The sequence below is a fragment of the Phocoena phocoena genome, chromosome 5, assembly GCF_963924675.1.
Source record: "Phocoena phocoena chromosome 5, mPhoPho1.1, whole genome shotgun sequence".
Classification (NCBI taxonomy): Eukaryota; Metazoa; Chordata; class Mammalia; order Artiodactyla; family Phocoenidae; genus Phocoena; species Phocoena phocoena.
In genome coordinates this window covers 86558015-86568316 of record NC_089223.1, presented here as the reverse complement: position 1 = coordinate 86568316, position 10302 = coordinate 86558015, and positions in this window count along the sequence as shown.

The window sequence follows — 10302 nt, the reverse complement described above, 5'->3', positions numbered from 1 at the left end:
GAGGAAGTCAAGCAGGAAGGCGTAATGGAGAGGGATGGATGCGGGGGGGTGCTAATTTAGGCAGGGTGGTCAGGAAGGGCCTCCCGCAGGAGGGGTCTGTGATCAGAAAGCTAGATGGCAAGGAGGAGGAAAGCTTGTGCCGATCTGGAGGAAGCTGCTTTTAGGCAGCAGGAGCAGTCTGCTTGACAGAGGTCACAGCAGGAGCAAAGGCCCTGAGGTGGGAATGAACTTGACCTGTTTGAGTTCAGTTAGAAGTAGGAATGAGGTGGGAGGTTAGGATAGAGAGGGGGACCTGGCCGGGAGCTCTAGGTTTTCTGTGAGGCTTTGTGGTGCCGGAAAACTCCTCCAGCCCTATTGTACACGTGCTCTCCTCAGTTGAGACCTTTGGGACAGCAGGTGACAGCAGAGGGCCCTGTGTTTCTCACATGTTGCTTGGCCCAGCTGAGACCTGGTCTAGACGCCTCTGGGACCCCTTGTGTTTTGACAGCTCTCTCAGTTGACAGAGCTACGTGTTATATATTTGCTGAATCCCTGCCGGACACAGATGAGCTGATGGACATTTTCACCATCCAGGCTCAGTGGAGCTGGGAAGAGAGTGGTACCTCTGTTCTCTGAAACCATGAACAGCTCACGTTGAGAGACTTAGTCATAAGAACTAGAAATTCGAGGAATGTTGGAGAAGCTAACAGTAATTATTAAGAAGACAAGCTTTAGCATCAGACAGACCCAGGATCACATCCTGGCTTCACTGGTTACCTGCCGGGAAATACTGGGCAGGTTTCTTAACCTAAGGCTCATTTCCTTCTTCTGTCAAATGGGGACCAAAATGACCTCATAGATATTTGTTATGAAGATTGATTGCCTCAGGACAGTGCCTGACACAGAAAAAGTGTTCCATAAATCACAGAGAATAATAACTATTATTATTATTTTCCTTTTACACACAAGGAAATTGACTCAGAGTGGCCATGTGATTTGCTGGCGAGAACCAGCTGTGGATACCCCCTCACTGGCCGGCAGCCCCATCCTCACTCCTCTCCCTGCAGCATAGAGCTTTCTTCACCGTCCTAGTGTCCTGTAGCCCGTTTGGAGCCAGAACCCGTGTCTCTGCCTGTCATTCCTGCCTCGGTTCCTGTTGGCTGAATCTTCTCATTCTGCAGACTGATACGGACCCTGCCCACTAGGAGGGGACCCTGTGCAATACTGTCCTGATTTGGAAAGGGATAAACATTCAGATTCTGAGCACTGGCTATAGCTAAATTTCACTGCACTGCTGTTCCCAGCAGCTGACTGCTTCAGCTGCTTTAAGTGGGCTGATATCACCGTCCATAGAGGGTGCTTCCTAAGGACGTTCCTCAGGCCCTTCGGTTGCGCTCCAGCCACTGTAGGGAACCTGCTGCTCAGGGTCCAAGAGCAGAGGGGCAGAGGGCTGGTGTCCACCTGCTCTGAACAGAAATGGAGCCCAATTTGGAGCATTTCTCCTCCTTTCCTTCCTCCCTCCCTCCCTCCCTTCTTTCCTTCCTCCCTCCCTTCCTTCCTCCTTCCCTCCCTTCTTTCCTTCCTTCCTCCCTCCCTTCCTTCCTTCCTTCCTTTTTTCCTTTTATCCTTTCTTCCTTCTTTCCTGCCTTTCTATTCTGTTCTGTTCATCCATTGGCAGGAAGAAAGGGTGGAGTGCAGGACAGTGGGTCCTCGAAGTTTTGTAAACTCACAAGGAGTAACTGTGGCACGTTTGAGTGCTGTGCTTTACGAACTTTAGTGCAAATCTGATCACTCGGCTTAGTGGTTAAAAATTGGGGATTCCCAGGCTCCCTTCCCAAGGATCCTGATCCTTCAGCCCCAAGCCTGGGAATCTGCACTTTTGTCCAGCATTCCTGGTGACTTGGAGGCCAGTGATCACAGGATTACCTCTCAGGAAGCTCCCTGGAAGCTGGTAAGTGTGTGAGAACAGGTGTCAGATGGCGGGAACCTAAGCCTGAACTTCACCCCAGTTGTGAACATGAACAAATTACCTGACTTTTCCGAGTCTCAGCTTTTCATCTGTAAAACAGGCATAATATAGCACTACCTCTAAACAAAGCAACACATGGAAAGCACCTCGAAAAATGCCTAGAACACAGGGCTGGACTCTAATTGTTATTATCAGTGGATAAGAGTAATCCTGGGAATGCTCTGTTTATCCCCGTTATCATGGTCAGGATAAGGGTTTGTGTCTCCAGTACATCAGCACAGTGCCTGGCATACAGTATGTGCTTGGGGAATGGGAATAAATAAGGAGTAAAAAATCAGGAGAGCCAATATTGCATTGCTTATTCTACCCTTCTATATCTCTATTACATCGGTTCTTTTCCTGGCCAGCTCTGGAGTTTTCAGTCTGACTTTCGGAGCCAGTGTTACCACAGAGTTAAATTTAAAAAGAGAGAATTCCAACAAGAGACATTAGGGCTATCAAGGGGAGAGCTGATGCATTTTTCAGGGCATTAGCCGTTACTTCGTTCCTCAGCACGCATTTATCGAATACCTTCTAAGCGCCAGGCAAGGTGTCAGGTGCTGGGGATAAGCCATGAACCAGGTGGATGGAATCCTGCCCTTGGGAAATTCTCCGTGCACTGTGAGAGGCAGGCGATAAACAGATGGGGCAAAATAAAAGTAGCCTTCTCGGGCTTCCCTGGTGGCGCAGTGGTTGAGAGTCCACCTGCCGATGCAGGGGACCCGGGTTCATGCCCCGGTCCGGGAAGATCCCACATGCCGCGGAGCTGCTGGGCCTGTGAGCCATGGCCGCTGAGCCTGCACGTCCGGAGCCTGTACTCCACAACGGGAGAGGCCGCAACAGTGAGAAGCCTGCGTACCGCAAAAAATACAAAACAAAACAAAAAAAAGTAGCCTTCTCGCCTTGGAGCCCTACCTTCTGACTGAGCAGAGGTCCAGGAGAATTGATAAAAATTTACTAAACTGAGTTGAAATGGTTTAAGTGCCTCCCCTCTCTCCGAGCCACAGAGTTTGGGTGTCTCCTGCAGTCCCCAAAGCCCTGTGGGTATTGAGGACATCTGGCAAACGCTCCCCACTAGGAAGACAGAACATGAGCAATCCTGATGGACCCCCTGGATAAAGAAATTGGTAGCTGTTCCCCAAACCATTCTCCATCTTAAGAAACAATTGTTCTAAAACACATAAAAGATTTATTTGGATTTTTTTCCTCATTGAATCATATGCTCATAATTCATGCTATGCACATTTTTTAAATAAAGAAAAATAGATAAGTAAAAATATTATACAAATACATTTCAGAGCCCCACATGATTTATCCTCAGAGAATCACAGTCCAGAAGCCAGAGGTAGTTAACAGGTAATGGTATGTTGCAGGATTCTCAATTCTTAGGGCAGCCTGACATTTCTTCAAATGATCTTGCCTCCCCTCTGCAATTTTCCCCCTCTCTGCTGCTCAAAATGTCACTCTCTAAGTTCCTTATTCCTCATTCTCTTTCTAAACTCACCCAGACTGCTGCCTACTAGGGTTTTTCTCTTTTCCTCCCTGTAACCATCTCAAATTTCTGGAAGAGCCTGACTGGGACTCCCCTCCCTCCTCACCCTGCACTGGCCACGTATGGGTTCCTCAGGAGGGTAGGTGCACTGAGCCCTGCTGCCCTCAGAGGCTTGTGTGCAACCCGCTCTGAAGTCCTTCTCCTACTGGCTGCCCTTCTTGAGAAATCATATTGGATCCTTTCTGACAAGTGAAAAACCCCTCCTTGCTACAGAGGAGGGCAGACATCATGTCTGTGTCTGATAAGGCTGTCACTTAACAAGTCATGGCTGAGTTTGGGCAGGTAGCTTTGCCTCGGTCTCCATTTCCTCACCTGTAAAATGGGTTAACAGAGGTAACACCTACCTCAGAGAGCTGCTGGGATATTACATGTCACAGTGTGTGTAAAGCACACAGCAGAGTGGTTGACATGTCATAAGGGCTCAGTAAATAACAATAATGATAGCAATAGTAATAGTAATAATAATAATAATATACCATGTTTCATGTTGATAGGAACATTAAAATCATCCTTAATACCACTGCCTCAAGATAGACATTTGTTTGTTTGTTTGTTTGTTTTTAAACATCTTTATTGGAGTATAATTGCTTTACAATGGTGTGTTAGTTTCTGCTTTATAACAAAGTGAATCAGCTATACATATACATATGCTCCCATGTGTCTTCCCTCTTGCGTCTCCCTCCCTCCCACTCTCCCTATCCCACCGCTCTAGGTGGTCACAAAGCACTGAGCTGATCTCCCTGTGCTATGCGGCTGCTTCCCACTAGCTATCTGAGAGAGTGGCATGGACATATATACACTACCAAAGATAAACGTTTGTTAAAGACTTGGTAGCTCTCCTTCCAGCCTTTACCTCTAATCACAGTTCATAAAAAGCAAATTTGAACTCCTACTTTATATACAGTATTCATCCTACTTACCACTTTTTGAAAATGTATTTTTAAGATAGAATTTTCTCTCAAAATGAGAAATATGGTTTTTGTAGGGTTCTGGAAATTTTATTTTATTTTTTTTAAATTTAGACAAGAAAGTAAAAAAAAAATTACAACTCCATCACCCAGAGAGTTTGAAAAGTGCTTTACACATATACTATTTTGTATATTCATTATTTTCATTTAGTATTTTTTCATCATCCTGTTTTGGTACTTCTCTATGGTATTATTTTTAGGGATGGCTATTATTTCATTCAGAACATGTACTCCAAATGACTAAAGTATTTCCATACAGTTGGGTACTTAGTTATTATTTGTAGCCTTCTGCTTTTATAAGTGACACTGTAGTGAACACTTGTGCATATATATATTTTGAGGCATTTGATGTACGTTGGCAACCTCGGGGCTGCCATCAGTACCACTCCAAGGGCAGAGCTCACGGTGAATGCACTGTCACTGCCACTTGTTAGAGCTGCCAATGAACGACGCCTGGCGCTGGTGGCCTGAGGCCTGGGCAAATAGCTTTCTAAAGGATCAGACTTGTTTATAAGGCAGCTGTTTATTAGTCCTGGTTTATTATCCATTTATCAGCATTTGATATTATGAGTTCACATTTTCAGTTTGCTAATTTAATCATTGAAAAAAAGCACCTCGTGGTTGCTTTAATTTACACTTTTTCTTTTAATTGAAGTATAGTTGATTTACAATACTACATTCATTTCAGATGTATTACATAGTGAGGCAATATTTTTATAGATTATAATCCCTTTACACTTATGTTAAAATGTTGGTTATATGCCCCGTGTTGTACATTACATCCTTGTATCTTATTTATTTTCTACCTAGCAGTTTGTACCTCTTAATCCCCTACCCCTATCTTGCTCCTCCCCCTATCCTTTTCCCCTCTGGTAACCACTAGTTTGTTCTCTGTATCTGTGAGTCTGTTTCTGTTTTGTTATATTCATTTGCTTGTTTTATTTTTTCAGATTCCACATGTAAGTGAAAACCTACAATGTTTGTCTTTGTCTGACTTATTTCCCTTAGCATAATGCCCTCCAGGTCCATCCATGTTGTTGTAAATGGCAAAATTTCAATCTTTTTTTATGGCTGAGTACTATAATTTGCATGTCTTTTATTACCAAAGATGCTCCATATTTTCCATGGGTTTGTTTACTAGTTGTATTTCTTCTGTCACTTACGTAAACCCAGGATAAGCCAGAGCATTTTTTATGAATTGTTTATGTGCTTTGTCCATTTCTTTGCTCAATCACCAAATATTTATTGAACACCTAGTACTTGGCAGGAACTGATGTAGGTACTGTTCACAGCAGTGAATAAAACAAAGTCCCTCTCCTTACTGAGCTCCCATCCTCGTGAGGGACACACAATAAACATAGACGTAAATAGAGCACATAATATCGGATAGTGATACGTGTTATGCAGGGATACAAAGCCAGATTAGGGGATGGAGAGTGATGGGTGACCAGAGAAGGCTTTCCTGAGGAGGTGACATTTGAGCAGAGATCAAAATAAATTGAGGGAATGAGTCTCATGACTATCTGGGAAAAGAACATTCCAGACGGGGTATTATTTGTCATCCTAAAATGTTTTTCTCATCACTTGACAGGAATCCTACCTAAAGAGGTGACAGCGATATTTAATTTACAATTTACTGTCATAAACTGCTGTGTGTAGCACAGACTGCTTCTCTCTCCCCCTTCTTATATAGTAATTGAAGCCCCGATTTTTAATTGGGTGCGTGGTTGGCTAGAATTAATGTTATGTATTTCTATTCTCCTTTGCAGCTAGATGTGGCTGTATGCCAAGGTCTGGCCAACGAGAAGTAAGCAGAAATGAATATACAGCTCCTGAGAAGTATCTTTACAGAGAAGGAGCATACCATTTTCTTTCCTTTTCATCCTTCCTCTGACTAGAATGAAGATGTGAGCACTGGAGCTGGAGCAGCCACCTTGTACCCCGAGGTGGGTGCCAAGAATTGAATGTAGCAGAAACCTGGATACTAATAGAAACCTAGATTCCTGATGGTCTTAAAATTTATATACTAGCCAGACCTGGACAGCTTACCTCCCAACTTCATTTATGTGAGAAAGAAAAATAAATTTATTTTATTAAGCCAGTGTTATTTTGGGTTTTCTGCCACTTGCAACCTAATCCTAACTGAAACAGTGTGAACTAGAGTCTGCATATTTAATTTCTGATCTAGTCTCACACGATTCCTCAGTTGCACTCAGGACGCATCATGATAGCGGTTACCTCACCGACTGGGCTTGCCAGCATGTCTGACTCCTTCCCACCTAATCAGGGTTTACCATTCTTCAGGGCCCAACTTCATCCCATCTCCAAGCAGCCTTCTCCAGCCCTCATGGCTCCGCCTTTTCTTTTTTTGTGTGTGCGGTACGCGGGCCTCTCACTGTTGTGCCCTCTCCCGTTGCGGAGCACAGGCTCCGGACGCGCAGGCTCAGCGGCCATGGCTCACGGGCCCAGCCGCTCCGCGGCATGTGGGATCTTCCCAGACCGGGGCGCGAGACCGTGTCCCCTGCATCGGCAGGCGGACTCTCAACCATTGCGCCACCAGGGAAGCCCTCTGCCTTTTCTTTTAACTGCCACAGCCTTTCCCACTGATCCCACCCATTGGGACTTAATCAAATTGCCTTATTCTTTCTCAGGTTGAAGATAAATTTCTGTCCCATTATTTCATCTCTCCATCTCCACTGCTCTACCCCAGTCCACGTGACCCATAACTGATGTTCCTACTTTCTCTATGACTTCTCCTATCCCTTCTCCATGCAGTAACCTGAGCCGTGGTTTCAAAACATAGACCAGGGGCTTCCCTGGTGGTGCAGTGGCTTCATCTTACAACCGCATGGCTTCATCTTACACTATTCCCCACCCACTCCCCGACTCTATGTGTGCCGACACACTTTCTCCTCCCTCCTGTGCCACACTCCTGGTCCACTCTCTTCCCCACAGTGTTTGCCCACATTGTTCTCCTGTCCGGGCTTTTCTGCCTGCCTGTTATCTCACCCTTACTTACCCCTACCCACTGATGCCACCTTCACAGGGAATTCTCCCCTGGACCCAGACTAGGACGACTTTTCCTGTTGGATGTTCATACAGCCTGCAGGATTCTTCTTTCACTTACTGTGTACTTACATAGCACTTACTGTAGCTTTGAATGTTACATTTGTGTGATTGTGTGGTCATCATCTGTCTCCCCATTAGCCTGAAGCTCTGCGAAGACCAGGGCTGTGTCTGTTTTGCACATCACTATAGTAACTCCTCAGTCGAAGTGTCCAGGACCAGTCCTCGTAAAACCTCTAGGAAGTAATAATTATCTATTACTATAATTTCATTTGGCAGATGAGGAAGATAAGCCACAAAGAGATTGGAAATGCAACATCAGTGTTCAGCCCCAAGTAGGACTGGGGCCAACATCTACGCTTGTTTCATGACATGACTACAGTATAAATACCACCTAACAATTCTCAGAGTCTTATGGCAAAAGAGACCAACAACTGACCGACTCCCACCCCGTCTGGTCCTCAGGACTGTTGTGGATGGGCTGTGAGTCTTTAAGACCCAAGGATATGACTCTCAGAATAGAATTTCACAGTGATGAGAGACACTGGGCGAGACACGTGGGGGCAGAGGATCTGGTAACCTGAGAGTCAGCAGGAAGACAGAATTAGCTTAGAACTTTCCCCACTCTTTCTTAGGGTCTCCAAGGACCACTCAGGGCAGGACATCCAGGGATGAACATGCCAGGACCCCTCCATGTGTCTTTACTGTGCCATCTCCATTATCTGGCCTCAGTTGGGTTCCACCCTTGACCTTCATGACTCTGAATATCCAGATCCTCATTCATAAAGTACTGATTATAATAGGAAGCTCACAGGCTCATATGAAGATCCCGTCGGATGGGGTATGTGTGTGAAAGTTCTGTCTGAACTCTAGAGAAATGTGTGAGTGATACAAGCACCATTTACTGAGCATGAACCCTCCTTTGGGTGCTTTATTCTGCCATTTCTATTCCTCACCCAACCCTGTGAGGTGGCTTTAATTATCCTATTTTACCAATGAGGGACTCAGAGTTCCAGGAAATAGACCTGCTGCCCCACCACGGAGCATCCTCCAGTTATGTGTGGGAGTCCTCAAAGCAGGGCTCAAGGGCACCTGCACACCATTCTCTTAGCTACCATTCCCTCCTGATGTCTATCATTTTATCTCCCACCCTGGATCTCACCATGGACATGTACTACCCTTGCAGCCACAGGCTATGGAAAAGACACTGTCTCCATATATTCCCACAGTGGCCAGTCCCTGGGCAGAGGTGGCGACCGAGCACCCAAATGGGCCAGAACCTCAGAAAGCCTCCTGTGAAAAGTGTTCCATCTGCCCCAGTCCCCAAATCCTGTCCAAAGTCCGCCCTGACCCTCCATCTCTCCATCTCCCGCTCTCCTGCTCTGCTCCTCAACCAAAAGCCTTTCCCCACACTGAGTTAAAAGACCACAGCCCCCAGGGACTTCCCTGGTGGTCCAGTGGGTAAGACTCCACGCTCCCAATGCAGGGGACCAAGGTTTGATCCCTGGTCAGGGAACTAGATCGCGCATGCACGCCACAACTAAGAGTCTGCATACTGCACCTAAGAAGCGCTCATGCTTCAATGAAAATCCCGTGTGCCGCAACTAAGACCCAGCACGGCCAAAATAAATAAATAAATATTAAAAACAATAAGGTCAATCCCAAGGTTGTTTTTTTTTTTTTTTTTTAAAAATGGACCACAGCCCCCAGAGATATCAGTGGCTGTGAAGAGCTGGATGTGCCTCCTGGGTGGTGGAAAGTCTGTGTCCCAACTCTGCCAGCCAAATGTCCTATTCCATTATTATTATCATCATTCAGTAAGATGTCCCAGTTACTCCAGGACAAGGCTGCTGCACACCATTAGGTCACTAAAAACTCCAGGTTCACATGGCTCAGAGGTGTGGGGAGCCATCAACACTGCTCTTATAGGGACCTCTTAGAGAGGTGTGCCTGCTGGCATCTGATCCACCCACATGTCCACTTGCTATCTGGGGACTGTAACAGCTACTGAATCCATTAACTGGACTAAAAATGAAAGCAGTTGGAAGCACAAGTGGCTTGAAATGTTTAAGCACCATAATACTGATCTGGCTTCATTACTGCCCAAAGTAGGGTCAGAACAGAACTCTTGATCTCAGCCCCCTTCATGGCCCAATACTTTAAAGGAGAAATGTCAGATTTAAGGATTAAAAAATATGATTTCTCTGCCTGTCAATAATAAAAGCTTGGATTTGAAATTCGGTTGTCTTAGAAAGGTACTAACAGGTCACAGAGTACTTACGGCACCTAAGCACCCAGGCTCAGAGCTTACAAGTCACCTTCCTTCCAGCTCCACGAAGTGGAGGGGGCATGGGGTCTGGGCTCCTTGAGGTCAGGGCCCCCTCAGCCACTTTTGCTGCAATTATATCTCCAGCTGTTCCTGCGATATCTAGTGCATTGTAAGCATTCACTAAATGCTTGCTGGGTAAATGCATGAACAGATGGGAGGATTGATATCATTGAATGTCATTTTATCATTCTTGTAGACAGAAGAAAATTTTAGAGTCTGACACTGTGAGATTTTCCAGACTGGATGGCATCGTCTTCCTTATTTTACTTGTGATATAACTGTTTAGAGAACTCAAGTCTCTTGAATGAAGGGCTTTTTCGAAGCCATTAATAATATAGCAGCAACAATGAAAGTAATAATAATACCTAACATTGATTGACTTCTGTTTCATGAGCTTTAT